Source organism: Anas platyrhynchos, chromosome 1, assembly GCF_047663525.1.
Source record: "Anas platyrhynchos isolate ZD024472 breed Pekin duck chromosome 1, IASCAAS_PekinDuck_T2T, whole genome shotgun sequence".
Taxonomy (NCBI): domain Eukaryota; kingdom Metazoa; phylum Chordata; class Aves; order Anseriformes; family Anatidae; genus Anas; species Anas platyrhynchos.
The window spans coordinates 48,329,665-48,349,833 of NC_092587.1; positions in this window are offsets into that span (position 1 = coordinate 48,329,665).

A 20,169-nucleotide genomic window follows, 5' to 3' on the forward strand; every position below is an offset into this window, starting at 1 on the left:
TATCCGTTTTATTTGGGTTGGGCTCCTCCAGTGTTTTATGCTGGCAAAGCCTGTTTCAATACTGAGTAATGCACGGAAACTCGATGTATTTTTTCAGCAGTTACTGAGCAATTAAAGGCTCAATTCTTTAAGGGATTGTAAGCCTGTGGGTGGTCTCATTGATTTCAAGACTACTTATGTGCTTCAAACTACGCATGTGCATGTGTATCTTGTTTAGCTGGGCCCTCCTAGAACTGCTGGTGAAATTTCCATTTTAGAACCACTTTACAGTCTCTAAAATTATTGCTGGAATGGCCTCCTCCTCTGGGCATCACACGCACCAGAAGTCTGCCTCTGCCTTCCAACTGATTTAATGCCACGGCGCTGAGGCATAGATTCATGGCAATGTTTTTACTAAATCTACACAAAACTGCACATTTCCCAGTACTTATCATTTAACTACTGCAGCTGTTCCAGACTATGAAAAGAAATATTGAGATTGACTTCCTTTAAAAATGCTTATTTGCTTATTTCACATTAAGCAGGACAAAGGCATGAAAATATGTATGCATTAAATAAAACAAATGACCTGACAAATCTTTTGCTTCCCTCAAAAAGTTAAATGTAGCTAAACAAAATTCCTATGTGGTAAGTATAGTACAGGGCTTTAAATCAGAGCACATGGAAGAGGCTGAGCTGTGAGCAAAGAAAACCTAGGTTACATATGTTCAGCTGGTAACGTGTGCTTTTATACTTTTCAGTGTCCTGCTGGGGTTCTAAGAAAATATTTACAAGATGCAAATAAAATGTAAATGGAATTATGTTTCCATGAAGAAAAATGAATGAACAACATCCATGCAGCTCACACAGTTTTACATACTGCACCAATGTTGCCTTATGATCCTTTAGGACCTTTTTCTGCACAGAAAGCCGATTACCTGAAATGTACTATTGCTTCTTCTTCTCTTTTTATTTTTTCCTTTTTCTTTTTTCTTCCTTTTTTTTTTTTTTTTTAACAGACATTCTGTTCAAGATTATCTTGCCTTGCAACACATGCCTTTAGATTTTATCTCTTCATCATCTAAACAAACCCTGTTTTTGAGATGGCTTTCCATTTCCACAGGTGTTTCTTATCAGTTCCACATTTTCTTCTGACAACATGAAAAAAAAAATCATATGTTCCTGCTTAGTAGCTGCTGCCTGACCCAATGCTAAAAAGCTTTTCTGAATGCAGAAGTGTGTTGCGTGGCTGCTGTAATATCTCTATACCCCAAGGGTCTGCTGCTGCTCTCTTTTTTACAGCTACAAAAAGTCACATGCTTGGCCCTTAGCACAGAGGAAAATTTGATTCAGTCAGAGAAGATGTGACCTATTTAAAATAATGAAAAAAATAATGCAATTATTAGGCATTGTACCTCATTATCTTGCTAATCCAATTATTTACTTACAGCACACTGGGTTGACAGGTATCTGCTAGTATTGCTGCTTCTCCTATGTGGAAGCGCATACCTTACAAAGAGAATAAACCAGGTCTCGCAGCAGCTGCATGGAGTCTGACCCACCATTACTTTTCTTGGTTCAAGCTGTTTTCCTGCAGCATTGCCTATCCTTCAACTCTTCAACTCCTTCACATCTTCTCCTTCTATCCTGGCCCCCTGTGAGAAAATAAAGAGATCGCTCCATCCCAGAATTGATATATTCTGTGTTCTGACACAGCAATGGCAGTGAAGCACACAACAACCAGGAGTGTACCACTCTTCCTGTGGGTTTGCAGTGCCCTGGCCTGGCATCTGTTAGCTCTTTTCATTCAAAGTCCCTCTGGAAGGTAATTGTATGATTTGGCACCAAGAAGGTGAAGAAAGAGGAACATTATAACTTTGAGTCTGCAGTCTGGAATTTTTATTGTCATTTAATTTTTTTGTTTGTTTGTTTCTTTTTTAATTTGATCTCACTCATTTTACTTTTTTAATATAGAAAAAGGAAAGTATATTTGGAATATGCAAGACTTCAAATAACTTTTATATGGTGTATTTGTATTTCCATCTCACAAGATCTATAATAAAAACATGATTTTACAAAAAAATAGTCATCTACAAAGTACCAGAAATACCTTGTGTCATTTTGAATCTTTCCTATGTATTTAAGGGACTTTATAATATACTTTTGATTTATATAAATGAACTTAGTGTGCAATACAATACTTTGTAATAATTTTTGAAGCAATATATATAATTAGACAGGAAGCTTCTCAGGGCAAATGTTTTTTTCCTACCAAAATTATAATTACCTAGGAGGCTTCAGCTGTAAAAGGGGGCCTTCAGTTGCTACACCTATTGAAATAAATCATTCTCATCCGAATCACACTCCTGCCATCAAAGTCGGGGAAACAGCATGCTGCATTTCTGAAGTGCTAGCAGCCTGCAGGCAGTTGTACAGGGCTGTGGGATCTAATGGTATAAACTGTCCGTCCTCCCCAGCCCGGTGCCAGAGTCCCCTGCATTCATGCCCCGCAATGTGGCCAGTGGAGCCCGAGCAAGACAGCTCTCTGGGGACCATAGCTCTCCTAGGATTAATGAAAGTTCACATAGCTGCACTGAAGGGGCTCCTAGAGCCAAGTACAGGCATCTCAAAGACATTATCCAACTCCTAGGGATCTGTTTTCTACCCAAAAATTGTATATTTAATAAGTGTGCAAGAAACAAAAACTCCTGCAGTGGCAACAAGAGGGGGACACGAAGAGAAGCAGCAGGTCAGTGTTAGCTGATCATGTGGATCGTCATGCTTCAACATAACAAACGAGCTTTATGAGTACAGCTGCTTTCTGTACATTTGCACTGTGAACCCTGCAAACAAGTTTTGTGTACCTAGTCAAAAAGATGGCTCATCTGAGCAAACCACACCATTTAAAACACAAGAAGCCCATTGTTTCTAGCAGTTGCACTTTCTTTGTCCACGTATTAGAGTAATAGGCTGTTATATATTCTAAAAAGCAGCACAAAGCTTTTCTTCCTCCCCTCCCCACTGAAGATGGCTAGTGAGAGCGCATATCTGGCTACAGTAACTCTGTTTTGTTTTCCACTTCATGCCAGTTCTGTTTTAAATGTAAGGTGGGAAGGAAACATCACTGAATTACCCCCCTGGTCTACTGTTATCTCAGTCTCTTGTGAAGAAATAGTCCTAAAGGCCTGACCCAAAGTTGTGTAATGTGGTGTTTTGAGTGCCCAGGCCCTAGTGTGGCCAGCAAAGGGTTGTGACACTCAGTGTCACACCTCTGGCTGCCAGGTATGCAGGGCATTTGGGAAACCCAGCTGGACCTCAGCTTTGCCTCTCTGGGGTCGCATAGGGCTCACAGAGAGTGCAACTGGCCCTGCTGACTCCCCTCATTCGTAACGCTACCAGCTGAAAACAGCGGGCTCAGACAGAGTTTCTTTAATATTTTTAAAGCGTGTTATGCAGACCCTCCCGTCAGAAAGAGGGGAGATGTTATCCACCTCTAACCCAGTCCCGAAACCTTCACACCAGTGCGGATCCACAGCAGCGGGGATCCACAGCAGTGGGGATCCACAGCCCCAGGACTGGCAGTGGGGCTCACATCTGGGGACAAGGCACGGGGAGGAAGAGGGGCGACAAAACACCCCATTTCGCACCGGCCGGCGAGCTGCCTGTGCCCTGCTTGCAGCGCTCTGTGAAAACACCCGTGTGCTTCATCCCTCCGGGTGCACCGCTCCCCGCAGACTCTACGTTTGCTCTCCCCCCTCACGAAACCTCTTCTTTTCCAGCGCTTGTTTTCCCCGTCTGCGGGCCCGCCAGCTTCAGCCGAGGCCCTCGCTGGCAGCACCCGGCCCCGGCGAGGGGGGCCGCGGGCCCGCAGCCGCCGCTCCGCCGGCGGCGGTGAGATGGCGCCCGCGGGGCCCCGCTCGCCGCGGCCTGTCGCGGAGCCAGGGGAGCCAGGCGGACCCACGGCCCGGCTCTCGCCAGAGGACGTGGCGCTGGGAAGGAGAAGGGCTGCCCGCTGCCGGCTGGAGCCCGGCCCCCGTGTTCCCAGCGAGGAGAGTCGTGTCCTGTTCCCCCCCCCCCCCCCCCTCCCCCTCCGCGCCTTGCTTTGATTTGCCTGCGAAGTCCGAGCGGGCATGTTTTTCATCCTAAAAATAAACAGTTGAGGAAAGCTAAACAAACAGAGGGGAGAGAAGGAGCTCCTTCCTGTTCTCACAGCTAATCTCTGCAAAAAGTTAAACACGCTTATCAGCCAGCTGTGCTTTGTTACAATCTTTTGCTTCCATCTTTTGTCCTGGTCTTCGGCGGTTGCGGGCCGTCTGTTTTGTGTCACCCAGCAGTTCGTGCTGGCTGGGTCTGATAAAGGAGCCATCAGCTTCTTGGCGGAAGAAATGGTAGAAGGCTTGGAAAAGAGTAAATCTGATACTAAAAAGCCTGCCACAGAGTAGAAATCTCATGAAATACGTCCTCACTTAGGCACCTAGGGGGGAGGAATGTTCCCACCTAGGCAGGCAAGACCAATTCCTTACGTGCTTGCTCAGATATTATCCTGTCATTCCTGTTACATTAAAAAGAGATGTGCTGGGATGTGTGATGATCTCCCAGCCTGGCCACAGCTGGTTGCACTGTTCATGCCAAAGTGTATTGAGGCTCAATGGAGCAGTGAAACCCCAAATGAGCGATTGAGTGTTTGCACCCCCAGCAGTGTGAAGGGACTGTATGGCTGCTGGTGGTGGCCCTTGATTCATGCTTTCATTGCCAAGGGGCGAGCAAGATCCTGTGTGGGGAAAATGGCTCTGCTCCACATCCCCTGAAGCTTTTGGGTAGGGATTGTGTCGCTGCCACGCTCAGGCTGGGAGGGGGCTGTGTGCTGGATATTCTTGGCTGATGCAGAAAGCAGAATAGAGCAACCGTGAGCATGCTCTAATTTATAACAGGGTCAAGCCAGGAATGTGAGGAGGTGCAAAGGTGTGGTACAACCACTTCTGCCCTGCTCCATCTGTACCTTTTCCCCTGTCTCCAAGTCTGCTGTACCACATTGCCTGGGAAAGAAATCAGTTATGCACCTAAGGAGACCTCTGCTTTTTACAGAAAATAGATAAATAAATACCAACTGATAAAATGTCTTAAAGGAGTTGCGGACCAGGCAGCAGTCTTGCCTGCTCTGGACAAAGGCACGGGTGCAGGGTGGAGTAGGCAAAGTCTTAATTTAAGGGGGATGGGGGGGGGAACGCAGCATGTGCTGTTCAGTGTGATCTGCTGGAATTTCATAGGGAAGGACGGGATGGCAGGGGGGAGCCCACACCCCTTTCCATAAACCACACCATCCCTTTCCAGTGTCCTTTGCCATGCGGCAGCTCACAGAACCCAGCCCCTCGCAAGGCAGCTCCAGCCACGAAGGGGCGGTGTTGGGGCTCGCAAAGGCTCCAGAGGTGTCGGCAGCAAATTTTTTTTGGGGGGGACTCCTGGGGGAAAATGTTCGCCCCTTCCCCCCAAAAAGCCCCACCCTTGGTTTATAGGCAGGCCAGTTCTCAATTTCTAAAGTAGTTCACAGGCAGTCTGAAGGTTTCATGTGTGCTCGCCCAGGTTTTAGCAAACTCAGGCCAGATTGTGGCTTTGAATGGAAAAAACACACTCAGGTTTGCTGCTGCAGAAACATCTAAAGATGGAGTGGGGAAGGGACTGGTTTTCTGTGCCTTTTTTTTTTTTTTTTTTTAAACCTAGATTATTCCCTTTGCATTTCAGGGTTAAACAAAACCAGATCTCAAAATGAAATGTGGAAGGGGGAGAGAGCAAATGGATGTCAACCAAAAGAGGAGAAAATGCTGTTTTAAAACTCAGGACCACACAACTATGGTGTCCTGAGGAATGCAGAGGTTTCCCAGCCTGTCATAGCATCTACTCAGTGAGCTGACGAACGTAAGCCGACGTGGCTCAGGGCACTGGTGGCAAGGAACAGCTCAGAGGCTCAGAGGCTGCTGGGCCATGGATACTGGGAAGCTGTGGGCAGCGAGGTCCTCCCCGGTGCTGCATCCCCGACATCCTCCCCAACCAGCTGGTGTCCTGTTTGGCAGTCTAGCAGTCAGGTCAAAAATTAGAAGTATTGGTATCTGAGCTACGTACTCTTGCAGATAGGGCTCTTGAACTTTTTTTTTTTTTTTTTTTTTTTTTTTCCCTGAAGACTTTTTCAGGCCTCCACAGCTGTCTAGTTTCACCACTAGACACTTCTCATATCAACAACCTTCAGTGTATTTTATAGTAGGCTTTACAGTCACCACATGCAACAGAAACATTGTTGACCACTTATTCAACTAAGATAGATTGCATTCATCATTTTATTATGGAAAGATCTACAGAATGGAGAGGTCACACACGGTCTTTAAAAAGTGCACTGTTCTGAAGCATGTCTTACCGCTGCTTTGGATAGAAAGGGATTGTTAACCATATATGTATACCACGTAGCAGGGCTGGAAAGAATTCTACATGAAATGACAGAGGAAGGTTTCTGATAAATTGCTGCCCATGTTATAACTTTGTGAGATAAATATGATGCTTTTTTTATAAACTCTTTTTTTTGAAATGTTTTATGCATTCAGCATAGGAGAGCTTGTAAACTACCACTTTATTCATTAGTTTGCAGCTAAAATAAAAAAGGAGAACAAAACCCTCTGTAATTAAATATGCTCTTTGAGAAATCCTCCACAACAACCCTTAGTTTCATTGTGCTGCCAGAAGAGTCAGAACACAAGCTTGTCCTCTCACCCTGCACCAGGAATCTTGTTCTTTAGTAACAGCTGCTAGCAGAAGCCGAGGGGCGGTCATGTTTATCTTAAGAAGAATTTTTGGCAGAGCTTACTCCTGAAGTTTGGGTTCAAATATTCATCTATGTCAAAAAGAATACTCACTTGGGGGGAAGAGGGAGTGTCATGGAAGTGAGCAGATGCAATGAAAAACTGGAGAATCCATCTCAGGGACCACTGAAAGGGAAAGCTTTGGGTAGCTGGGAAGATAACTGAAATAGAGACCCAATGAAAAATGAAGCAGAATGAAGCAGCCCAGGAAGCAGCTGCTGAATAACAGGATTTTTTGGAAATGGGTGCTGTGCAGCAGCCAGGAAGGTGAAGTCGCTTTACCTGCTGGATGTTGAGAAAGTTCAAGGATCAAAAGAGGTAGTAATAGGCAACACTGTCTTATACTGTAGGTGCTCCGTGACCATGAAAAGAAAATGAAGTAGATGTTATTTGTTTATGCCTCACCCAGAGAACAGTCTACAAAAGAATACACAAGACAAAAAGAAGAAAATGAGAAAACACACAAGAAAAAACAAAAAACAAAAAACAAAAAAAACATTGCTGGGGATGCTAAGTGGCCATGCTGAGACAGGCCAAGAGGAATCTAGAAGAAGAAAGGGTGCTGTAAATGACATCTACAATTATTGAGAAGGCTCTGCCATTGTCATAGACTGATCAAAGTAGCAATCAAAACCACCCAGACCTGCAGATGAAAATGTCTTTTACTTGTGCTGACTGTCAGGAGCACATTCCCTGCTTCCTCAGCTGCCTGCAAGGTCAGAGCAGGATCCTTCCTGAGGAGCTGCCCCAGACATTCCTGTGGAGGAACTGAAATGCAGAGCTCTCCATGACACACTAAGCATTGCTGCTCAGCTGGATCGACCAGCAACCCGCACTGAAAGGAAAGGGCTTTCTGACAGGTGGTGGATTAGCCAGCAGGCAGAGCCAAACCCCTGTTCTATAGCTGTCAAGGGCGCCATGAGGGCAGACAGTGAAATGCACTCCTGCAGCCAATTGTTTGAAGATCTACCAAAAAAAGTATGATTATGGTATAAGATGTCTGAACTTCAGAAATGCATAGATTGTCAGTGGATGGCAGGCTGTTCAGAAGTGATATAAACACATTGGGATCTAAAGGGTCAACATTCTTTGCTGGGTAGGGAAAACATATCCCTTACATATATGATATTATGTGGTACGTTCATTAGTATAGGTTTTCCAGAATACTGAAGTTATTACATCCATTTAAATGATTCTTCCCCCCCACCCCCTACCCCCACCCCATTTGGTTGTTCTAAGTGTACAGTGATCACTTTGTTAACTGGGTTCATCTGTTGGTTAGCTGAATTGCAGACTCTTCTGGACAAATAGCCCTTTTTTTTTTTTTTTTCACCTCTACAGTTCATCAGTGACAGCATCATGGTTTTGAGGACTTTCCATTTCTGCAGTGTGAAGCATCCCAGCCTGTGACTGCTCCCTTCTTCTCAGTGGTTTCCAAGATATTTTTCATGCCTTCAACAGAGCTGATGACTATCATACTTTATTATAAATCATTCTCTCTCTCTTGCCCCTCATTCTCTTTTATCATAGACAACTTTTCCCCTTCCATAGTTTGGTATGAGTGTGCATGCTGCAAAAACAAGTGACAGAAAGGTAGGATGGCTTGCTTACCCTCACCATAGCCACCAACTAGGGTCAGCTCAGCTTGGTCCAGCAGACTTGCCAAATACTTCAGTACTAGAACAGCATTTTAGATATCACCATGAGCAACTAATAATTAATCCAGTGTTACAATTTTGGAAGTGAGCTGGAATGGTATCTTTAATGTCTTGAAGTCTATCTGCAATGTCTATCTGTAATACCCATTTGTCTATAGTGTGAGAGCAATCATATAGCTTTTCTTTCAGCCTCTGACTAACGTGGACCTTCCAGTCACTTAAGAATTTTTTTTTTTTCTTCATCACAGAACATAGAATAATATCCACAACTTCTCAAGAGAAAAGAAAAGTACATCTGCCTTCCCCAGTGACAATTTTTGTTTACTGGATTCAGAGCAGTCTGAAATCTCTCGAGGAAATAAAACTTAACTCAAGTGGCCTGTTGCCATTTGTTCAGACTTTACTGAAGGCCTAAACATTTTTCTCTGACTGGCTTTTTTTTTTTTTTCTTCTGGGATTTCCTCACATAACTGACAGCAAATAGAAACAACTTCCTCTGAGGAGCTGGCTCCTCAAGCCCAAGAGGAACTTAGAGTCCTGGTTGCTCTCCTCAGTGCTTTCGGTCTGAAAGCCAGGGTCTGTTATGCTTCTTGGTTTTCCAGGAGATGTGGCTGGAGGGTGGGAAGGAAGAAGGAGATGCTACATGATATGGCTGCCCAACAGAGCCAGAGCTCTAAACATCCATGGAGCAAGAGGGGAGCATAGAGCCTTGTCCCAACACACAGTCAGGACATCGTCTAGGCATGTATTTAGACTATGAGTTTGGAAAGTACTTATTGGATCTGCCAGTGAGGGCTAACCACTGCCTGTCTGGGAAGGACTGTGCACATTTTTAAGAGGGAGATGGTTTATTCTTATTTAGCCATGTCTCGCATATGGGAGGCAGCATAATAGCACAGCGTGGCCTAATTGCTCACATCTGGATCCCTGCTGAAAACGTACAGTGGTGTACACACAGTTTCACTGGGAGAGGCATGATTTACTGAACTGTTCTTGGAAGCAGCAAGGAGGTTAGTGAGTACAAACCAGACATACTCCAAGTAGCAACTGCAGCCCAGAGCTCCTCTCCTCCCTTTTTGTTCCACACACATTCGCACACACATGCACATGCAGGCCAGGGCTGCTAAAGGAATATTGCTTTCACATTTTTGTTGTTATAATAAAAGAAGAAAAGAAGCCCTTGTGCAAAGGTTACAGTAGCCACTGATACTGTTTGTTCATTGGAACTATGTCGTTCTTAATCATCAAATTTAAACAAAACAAGCATAAAAATTATATCGTTTGCTACTTCTATTATAGTAAGAATAGCAATGGCTGCCTCTAGGACAAGATTTTCTACCAAAGTGCTGCTGTGAAATTGCTGCAAGCTTCCTCCCCAAGAGTTGTGTACATAGGCTGTTGTTCTTCCTCACAGATTTTGCAGTGGTGCAAAGAAACTGAAAATCCAAATTTGTATTTTTACTGCTGTGGCATGTACAAATGAGAGACTTCATGTCCAATGCAGCTGCCTTATGCAAATAAAGCAGCTTTTGGATGGAAGGGGAACTTGTAATTTTGTGTAACCCATTTGTCAAATCCTGCACATAGTTTGTTTCTTTGGGGCTTGAGGGAGTTGAGAGGATCTTGAAGCTATTTAATCTCTGTGTGAAACAGATTTTATTTGTTCATCAGGTGGATTGAGGGGTAGGAAGAATCTTAACATCAGTTATAAGTTCTTTTATGAATGAGCATGCTAAAGACTGTAATTAGAATGTGTGCACTAGCAATGAAGATCGTATTTGAAGACAGGAGTATCATATCTATCAATGTATGGATTTATACTCCTTCTTTTTCCCTTCCTATCTAATCTGTTTTTCAGTATTTTTGTAGTCACATGAATTTGTGTAGCTGTGTACCAGTACCACTTTTAGATTATCAAGCTTTTATTTTAATCTCATTTGTTTATCTTGGTTCTCATAGTCTGTTAGAAAAGATGAGGAAGGAGAATAAATTATGAAAGACATAAATAAGAACAATTACAATCAAGCATATTCTAGTTGCAAAAATGGTTCTGAGATGAATTTAAGAAAAAAAAAAATCCTTATTTTTTCCCTGCGGTGTTTGGACCTTTATTCAATAAATAAGTTCAAACATCATCCATCCATGCAGTCATCCTCTTATTCCTGGAATCCAATTTTGCTTAATAACCAGAAACTGTGAAATCCTTCCTACCCCGACTTTTCCTATCTCATCTTTCTCCACCCATAATTGTCTCTCCTGAAACATATTATTATTACTGATTGACCAACTGCCAGATTTATCTTTTTGCCAGATTTTTTTTTTTTTCTTCCCTAAAAGCCTTCTGGGAGGAATTTTCTTGCGTATAAATTCTGCTTAAGATCACAATTAGAGCAATCCATGCAGCTAGGTAAGGTGGGTTATTTCTTCTTTTTGTTTCCTGAAGACAAGTCCCACAACTCCCACAAATCTTTGAGCTCTACCACACAGAAAGAGAGTCTTTTGTTTCATTTTGTTTTGAATTATTTCTGCATAAAAATCAACCCACCAGTTGAACATTCAGGTTTTTGTTTTGTTTTGTTTTTTAATACCTGTCCTTACGTCTTGCTGAGTTTGATTTCCTTTAACTTGCTTATTCACCAGTAGCCCCTAGTTGGAATGGATATAGGCAGCCACTTACTTTGTTGTGAGTTCTGGTACTGATAAAGAAAAAAAACATTGATTTTGGTTACTCTGTAGAGGACCCCTACTCTTGCAAGGAATTAACGCACACACATACACACACACATACATATATATATATATATTATTTTTTTTTTTTTTAAAGGAAGGAGAATGGAAGAAAACAGGTCAACATTTTTGTCTGTTTATGACTTCACAGCATGATAGCCACACTGCAGAGTTCAGCGCTAGAGATGAAAGAAGTGGTGTTAGATGTAATTTCAAAGCTCTTTAATCTTCTCTTCCAGTTATTTCACCCTTGATCTCCCTGGAGGGACAGGAAAAAGAAAGAAGCTGCCAATTGCTTGTTTGTGGCTGAAAAACTGATTGGATCACTGTACTGACCACTCTGTTGTCCAGATCGACTCTTTAATCCAGATCATCTCACTGCAGAGAAGAGGGTGCCCATTTCTACTTCAGTGATGGCTGGTGGGCAGGAGGGTGGGTGACACCCATCTGGATGTCTCAAACCATCTCCAGGCTCCAAAGGATGCCAGGCATTGTGCAGATTTCAGTGGTGCAAAATCCACTGAGCCTTTCTCTCACATAACTGCTATTTCCTGAACTCTTTCCTTCAGCTGTCAGCCTCATTCAGAGGGAAAATATGGGCTCCTTGTCACCTCAATGCAGTTTGTTTCCTTTTCTCCCTCTGTCCTTTCTTTCTTTCTTCCCCCCCCCCTTTTTTTTTTTTTTTTTTTTTTTTTTTTTTGCTTTGCTTGTATTTGTGTGCATTCATTCATCTCCTCTGTTATTTTTTCTCTGCTTCTTCCATCACTTCAGTACTTTATTGCTTGGCACAAAAGTTCTCAAAAACAGGGCATGAAAATATGCCATGTAAATATTTACAAGAATGTATGTTCTAGAGGTGTAGGAGTGGCTGCAAAGCCTGATCATTTTATAAATGTCTCTAGAGAGACTTATAGAGGTGACTGCATGGTGAGTAACCAAAAGTACCAGGGGACCAAATTCAATGACTGTAGCAGATCCTTCCAGTTTTCTTTCATTTTCTCTTGGACCATCAGTTCTAGGTAGTCTAGGCTAAACTAAAATCTCATAAGCAACACTTATAATAGTGACATGTAATTAAAGAGTCAAGTGCTATGGGTAGTATTCCAAAAATAGCAGTTTTCAATGGGGTCTCAGGGGCCCTGGATCCTTTAAACAGTACCAAAAGGAACACTAGTTGCCCTGTTTCTTGGCAATATGACAGTTTTCCAGTGACAGGCATTCCTGGCACTTACATGACAATTATCATCCAGTGGAAGAAATTCTGCCTCTGACCAGCACAGTTACTGTATGTAGTGTTCCCAGATGTTTTTTTCTTCAGATGTGGCTTCCTCATGAAAGTGTCCCATTTGGCAATAGGTAGAGCAGCGGAGCTGAGTTCCTCTGACTCCAGCTGAGCAACAGAAAGCACAGCAAAAACTGTAAGAACAGTTCTGGCGAAGTGTGGACATTTTTTTTTCTTTTTTTTTTTTTCCTTTTTTTTCTTTTTTCTTTTTTTACAGCATCTAAAAAAGACCTTTTCTTTGTCTACAGAGACTTTACACAGAAAATAAATGCTGTAGTATTGGCTTAGTTCTTAGGACTGGCTTTTTGCAGCATGAACTGGATACACCAGGCAGAAACAGATAATTGAGACTATGAGGAAAACACAATGTCCCCTTCCTGGGGGGAAAAAGAAAAAATGTAGGAGATTTGTAAGCTTGTTTTATTTAAATCACTCATAGAAAACATTTTACGATATCATGACAATACTATCCTTGGACAGAAGAACAGACAGAAAGTGTTGATGGGCTAAGTGTGATCAGCATATTTAAAAGAAGTAAAGACATTTAATCAGTGAGATCATTTTTAGAAATTGTTTCTAAGTGTAGTTGAGACTTTGTTTCTAAGTGTAGTTGAGACTTTATTTGTTCTTGTTCCCCCATGGGAAAAAGCAAAGCAAAACAAAAAGCCCTTCTTCTATCCAGTGTAATAAGATTGAAAGCATTTGTTTATTGGAGTAGAATGATTCTCAGTTCTTATACCCTTCCAAATATTACATTCCACAAATTTGAGAACACTAAAATTAAATTACTGATATTTATTCAAGAAACCACAAAAATACACAGACCTTTCAACCACTAGCATTGTGATCAGTGTGACTCCTATCTGAGTGCTGATGGTGAAAATGATGACTTATTTTTAAAATAAAAAAGAACATTCCAGACACTCCCATCTGGTTGGAAATAAAAAAGAATTGCTGCTTCAGTAAAAACCTTCAGTTAAAAATAAACCTTCACTTTCTTACCATTAAAGGCCCCTGAAAAGTGCTTCAAAGGTCTTAACTGCTTCTATTTATTTATTTATTATTGTCATTATTATTTACAAGCTTTTCATTTGTAAATTTGTTAACAGTCTCCTGGGAATTGGATTTGTGTGTGAAAAAAAGGAACATAGTGCCATGTATTTCAGTTGAATGGCATTTTTGGTAAAAGAAAGATGCAAGAGGGAGGGAGAGAGAGAGAGTTGTTCTGAAATTGTTTGTGAAGTGGAGGGTTTCATAGAATTCTGCAGGTATGCAGTAAAACAGGATCACACAAATGGATGCAGTAAGGTTTTCATCAATGAATTTATACACCCAATTACACTATCCAGACCTGGTCTCCAGTTATCTGATGTTAGTGTTTAGTTGCAGATATAAGGTAAAACTACTCCAAAACTAAAGACCAAATAAAAGTTTCTCTCTAAGCCAAAATGTATGAATGAGAATGAATACAACAGCAGAGGAGGAGAACCATTCATCTTCTATGAATTTTTGTCTGTACCTAAGAAAAGAACCCTTTCAATTTCCAAATAATAAGAGATGGTGTATGCATTAGTGGCAAGGAGACTGGTGTAAGGTAAAAACTACAAAGCAAATAGTAAGAACCTTTAGAATAGATGGTACTGTGAATACTCTTATTGATCCCAAAGGGAAATGTGGAAAGTATCTTGTTGACTGTCTAGAGGAGATCTAAGCACATATGTGTTGAGGGATTTCTTGAAACAGCAAAAATCCTATGGCTTGCTGTAGCTGAGCAAACCAAGCTACCAGGGCAACTATGAGAAGTTCCCATGACAGTGTTCCCACATCGCCCAATTGAGGAACTCAGAAAAATATTGTTACCAGTAGCTGGCTTCAAGGACAAGGTCTATGTGACTGCTAATCACAAGGGGGTTGTTTTCTTGCAGGTGGGGTTGTTTTCTTGCAGTTGTTTGTCTGAGTGCTTTTGACCAATAATCTTGTGTGAAACACTGTCCACCCCTGTTAAGTTCTCTATAAAAGTTAGGCTATTCGGGCAATAAAATGGAGTATGATCTGACCCTACTGTGTGTCTGTCGTGCTTTCGGCCGTGCTTCCTGCAACACATATGAGATAAAACCCCAACTGCTTATGGGATTTTTTATGCAGCACTTTGATGAAGTTTACATAGCATCCTAGGCAAGTACTTCACCTGAACTGAATACACATTATTACACGAGCCTCTTCCTATCACAATCTGTATATAAGAATTACATATACTATATTCTTATAAGCTTGCAACTTATATTTCCAAAAATCTCTTCTGCTTTATTTTATTCCAAGACAAGCTGGTGGATTCATAAATGTCTTCCATTCATTCTCATTCCTTAGTGCTTCACAAGGAAGGAAGCAACTAGGCAACCAGTGAAAGAGGGAGAGAGACCTTTCAGACAACATTACCTGGACAGCTGTACACACCTTTACTGCTGAGGTGTACAGGCACTGCCATACATCCTGTCCCAGCTCCTCTTTTGTGCCGTATGCTACTCTGTCCAGTGTGGGGGAAGAAAGGAGTAATTAAGGAACAAACTCAGTTCTCAGTTCTTTTGCAGCACGTGTAACATTCCCAGCTTTCAGCATTTCTTGCAAGACATGTAGGCTTCTCTGGGCTTGTTTTGCCAAAATATAATATTAGGCATTTAAGAACTGGGAAGCATTAATCTCATTTTTCCCATGTTACCTCTGCAATTCCAAATGTTTTCTCTGACAACACAGGTTACACCTGAAGAGTCATCTTAGTACAGAGTTCCCTTGCACAGGGGACTGGACTATTAGATGTATGATATGTCCAAAACAAACAAACAAACAAACAAACAAACAAACAAAAAAAACAGACTTGGGCCATTATGCAGGTATTTCAGTGTTTATTGGGAATTTTATGACTTGAATTAAAGGTCTAGGACAAAACGGAAAGTGGACACAACAAAATCAGTAAGGAAATATATGTAGGAACAGAATAAATTCACAGAAAATTATTCAATTAGAACAGCTTGGGAACTAGGCACATGAAGAAGGCACACAGAGAAGGGTTTGAAAGACAGGCTTTTCTTAAGGACTCAAGGGGACAAGTTTGATGTTACCCTGGAGGTCCCTGAGGTGCTGTACTGTGGTCTGGAGGAAAGGACTTGCACTGAAAGAAAAGGGAGGCTGGAAGAAGAGAGATTTACATTCTTTTATTTCTGTTCTGTCTCTTTGAGATTTCTCAGTAAAAGTTCAATTTTATGTTCTAAATAAACCCTAACTTCTGAGTTTTAGTTTTTGTTTTGACAGTCCTGAGGTTTCATTTCAAGAAAATAAAATAAACGCACCTCACTGGCTAGTAAATAGTCAGTAATAGCAACAGCAGCCACAGCAGTATAAAAATATAAAAGACTCATATTCACTATATACTGCTAGCTTTTCAATTACTTTGAAAACAGAAAATACTGGTTTTTTTTGTTTGTTTGTTTGTGGTTTTTTGTTTTGTTTTGTTTCTGAATATGAAAGAACACATTCTATTGACATTACCTGTGTATGTGGGCATATTTGAGAAACAGAAACAAGAAAAAAGCCACTGTAATAATAATGGAAAGTAGAGAGTTAGCTTTCAGAGTTAATTCATTTTTGTGTCTCAGAAAACCACACAGAGAATCTTTAATTCCAGTTGATCTAATGAAGTGGTAAATTAGGTCTTCAGTGCCTGTTCCTCTTTCTTCTTTGAGCAAATGGAAAACACCTATAAAACGCAATGTTTTAGTCTGTAAGGGTAAAGGCTTTTGTTATAGCTAGGAATGTACAACACTACAAAAGGTTTTTATTTTTATTTTTTTTCCATTTTCTCTAAGTTAAAACTACTTTTTGTTGTTGTTGTTAACTCAAAACACCTTTTGGGTACTTTGTGATACCTTATTCAACAAATAATGACCTAATCAACAAACTAGCTCAACACTAGCTACTGGCCAATAATGCTCACATAATCATAAGACTATTGGAAGAATTTTGTACTGCTTTGGCATCCCTACCAGTGTATGAAAGAAGTTTCCCTTATTTTTATAGAATTTTAATCTAATATTCTTTAAATAGCTCTAGGAAAATGACTTCATAGAGGAGAAATAACATAGCAAAATATATAAGAAAGTACTTTAAACCATTTTAAATAATCATTTTTTTGGGAATGGTGCAGTGAATAAACTTTTTTTTTTCTTTATTTTCTTAAATTTTATAGATTTTTGTGTTTTAAGTAGATGCACAAAGAACAGTTGGTTAACTTCAAATGTCCAGTTTTAGGTAAACATTTCAAAGTCTACTGGCTACCCAAAGCTTATCCTTGAATATTCTGATAAGCTCTTTGTGTTTTCTAAGCATTGTGCTCTTTTTATTTTATTTTATTTTATTTTATTTTATTTTATTTTATTTTATTTTATTTTATTTTATTTTATTTTATTTTCTGATTACGCCACAGTCACCTTTCCAGTAAGTCCTAATCATCCACCACTTTCAATTCTGAAAACTTACCCTGTTGAAGTCAGTGGGAATCATTCTCTAGCAAGTAAACAGAAACATTCTCTAGCATCTAAACAGTAAAGACAAACACCCAGGTCAGACTATAGTCATTTTCCTTTTAAAGTGACACATTTTTACATTTTTTTGTTTTGTTTTGTTTTGTTTTGTTTTGTTTTGTTTTGTTTTGTTTTGTTTTGTTTTCATACCTAAGCTTATGAAAAATCCGTCATAGGATGACTTCTGTGTAGGACATTGTTGTCTTAATTATTTTTGTTTCCTTGTCAGATATTCTTATTATTTTCTTATGAAACTTCTGATAGGAAGCACTGTGACCTTCTCCAGACCTTGATGTCTTTACATGTCTTGAAACAATGTTTGAGGATGACACAGTTTTGACTCCAGCTCCTTATATTCATGATGTAAATTCAAATGCAAGAACTGTAACACGAAGTCGTACTTCTGCCATAGCCTTAACAGATTTTTAACAGACAGCAAGAGCACACAATTAAATATTTGAAGTGGAGGATTTTCCTGCAAACTCAGTTAATCCATCCTTTATAGAAGGAAAATTAAAGCTATGTTTCCAGTGATTTCAGGCAAGGTTTCTGGAAATATGTTCTTATAAACAAAATTACAAGGATTCTTCCCACCTGCTTCTGCTTTTACTCCTGATTAAACCTTAAGGTCAATTATTCGAAAATCTGAGGAAACTTCTGAGTCAGAGGTTGATTGGATTCCAGAAAGAGAAGAAATCCAAATGGGAAAAGAGAACAGATGAGACAAACCTGGTAGTGTTGATGAATAGGTTGGCTTTTCTAAATGTAGTCTGTCATATTAGGTCAGGGAAATTGTGATGCAATAGGAACAGAAAACGTTGGTCGTAATACAACCTGACATTTATTTTAAATTGATGGAAAGTTTCACAATAAACACATTTTATCCACATTTTATCCACAATGAAAGAATGCATGTCGTGGTTTAACCCAGCCGGCAGCTAAACACCACACAGCCATTTGCTCACCCTCCTCCCTCCCTCTCTGGGATGGGGGAGAGAAACAGGAAAGTGAAGCCCGTGAGTTGAGATAAAGACAGTTTATTAAGACAGGAAAATAATAATAACAATAATAATAATAACAATAATGATGATAATAGTACTACTAATAATAATGTGTACAAACAAGTGATGCAAAATTCAATTGCTCACCACCTGCTGACCGATGCCCAGCCTAACCCTGAGCAGTCTGGCCTCCCTCCCCCGGCTAGCCTCCCCTATATATTGTTTAGCATGACGTCAGATGGTATGGAATACCCCTTTGGCTAGTTTGGGTCACCTGTCCTGGGTCTGTCCCCTCCCAGCTCCTGCTGTACCCCGAGCCTGCCTGTTGGCAGGACAGATCAAGAAGCTGAGACATCCTTGGCTTGGTGTAAGCACTGCTCTGCAACAATTAAAACATTGGGGTGTTATCAGCACTCTTCTCATCCTAAGCCAAAACATAGCATTCTACCAGCTATTTGGAAGAAAATTAACTCTGTCCTAACTGAAACCAGGACAGTGCTAAATCTAATTTGTCTTCCTGTTGAGAAAAAGGTCCCTCTCTCTGCTTTGCTGTATTGTTTAAAAGAGCTGTTCCATTTAAAAGTTTGATACCTTTATTGTTAAAATTCTGGATGAAATGATTTGATCATCTATCATTGTAAAATGGGATACTGCAGAAAAAAAAAATGAGTTCTAAGGCAAAGAACTTACTGGACTACATCTTAATGAACATGTGGAATAAAAACGTAAGAATGTTCCTCTTTAGTATAAATAGTAGACATTGGGTCTGAAGTGTTGCAGTCATCTCATATTCTTGTTCACACTTCAATGGCACTCATAGGTTTAGGCAGAAGATGCAGACGTATATTTGACAACTTGTTCAGTAAGCATTATTGACATTACTAGACTTGCTGTGCCTATATTTGTAAACAAAGTGGGACCAGGACCTCGGATAAACCTCATCAAAAGCTGTTCATTCATCCTGCTTGCTTGACAGTCTCTTAGGTTTGGTATTGACCTGATCTCACCAGCATCTCTCCAACAATGCAAGTCTATGGGATAGCTCAGACCTAAAATCTCTGTCGAATATCTGTATGGATCTACGGTGTTAGGACGGGGGGAGGGTGGAAGGGGAGAGTTTAGCTGCATGCCCTCAGCAGTACAAATTATTACAACGTATTTTACAGATGTTGTTCCAGCAGGGCCAAAGAGTAGGCCATGTCCCTTTTTAACAGATGCAGCCTTTAAAGGCATTGTGGCCTTGGAGGGTCCTTTGTAGTACCTGGAACTAGGCATTAAGATGCAAAATATATGGAGAAGCATAGGAAATCAGTAGGGTTTTTTTGGGGGAGGAGGGGATATTAGTGATGCGGAAGACTGGCACGGTAGTTCATGTCTTGTACTCTCTTGGGGAGGCTAGCAATGAGTAGACGCTAGCACAAGAGTGGGGAGAAAATATAAAATATCTGAAAAAAAATAAGCTGGAAATAGCAAAGAGGCCTTTTAAACAACATCAACGGGCCCTTCTGTTCAACTGCAGAAGAGCATGAGAGCTTGGTGAAGAATGAAGAATATATATCTTGTGTATTCTTCCCCCAGACCCAGTTCACAGTTGGCAGAATTCAGTGAAGCCATTACGTCTATTCTCAGTTGTACTGGCTGAAATGCTGAGGCCATACTTAGGTCATTTAATATAGATGCCCAGCTGAGGCAGTAGGACTGTTCTTCTCTATTGGATTTACAGGAAGACAAGAAAAGATATCTTGTCTGAACTGCTTCTTTATACTTGTATTTACAGCAGCAGTAGTGCCTGAGTTAGACATTTTTGTTTAAGTAGGATCATGTCTTTAGGTGCCTTCTTTTAGGTATTTGGTCTCTCTTCAAGATCAACGGAGAGACCATGCCCACATTTATGTTATTCTAGGACAGCTATCTCTAGGACAGGTGAGATGACTGGACATGTCTCTGTTTCCTTTGGGTACAGTAGGAACCTAGATCATTAACAGACTAAATGTCTACTTTTCATACAGCTGCATTTGAATGACATACCCACCATGTTCTTAATGGAAATGTGAGGTCTTATGAAAATGTAAGGCACCTCAAAATATACCAAATAGGCAGAAT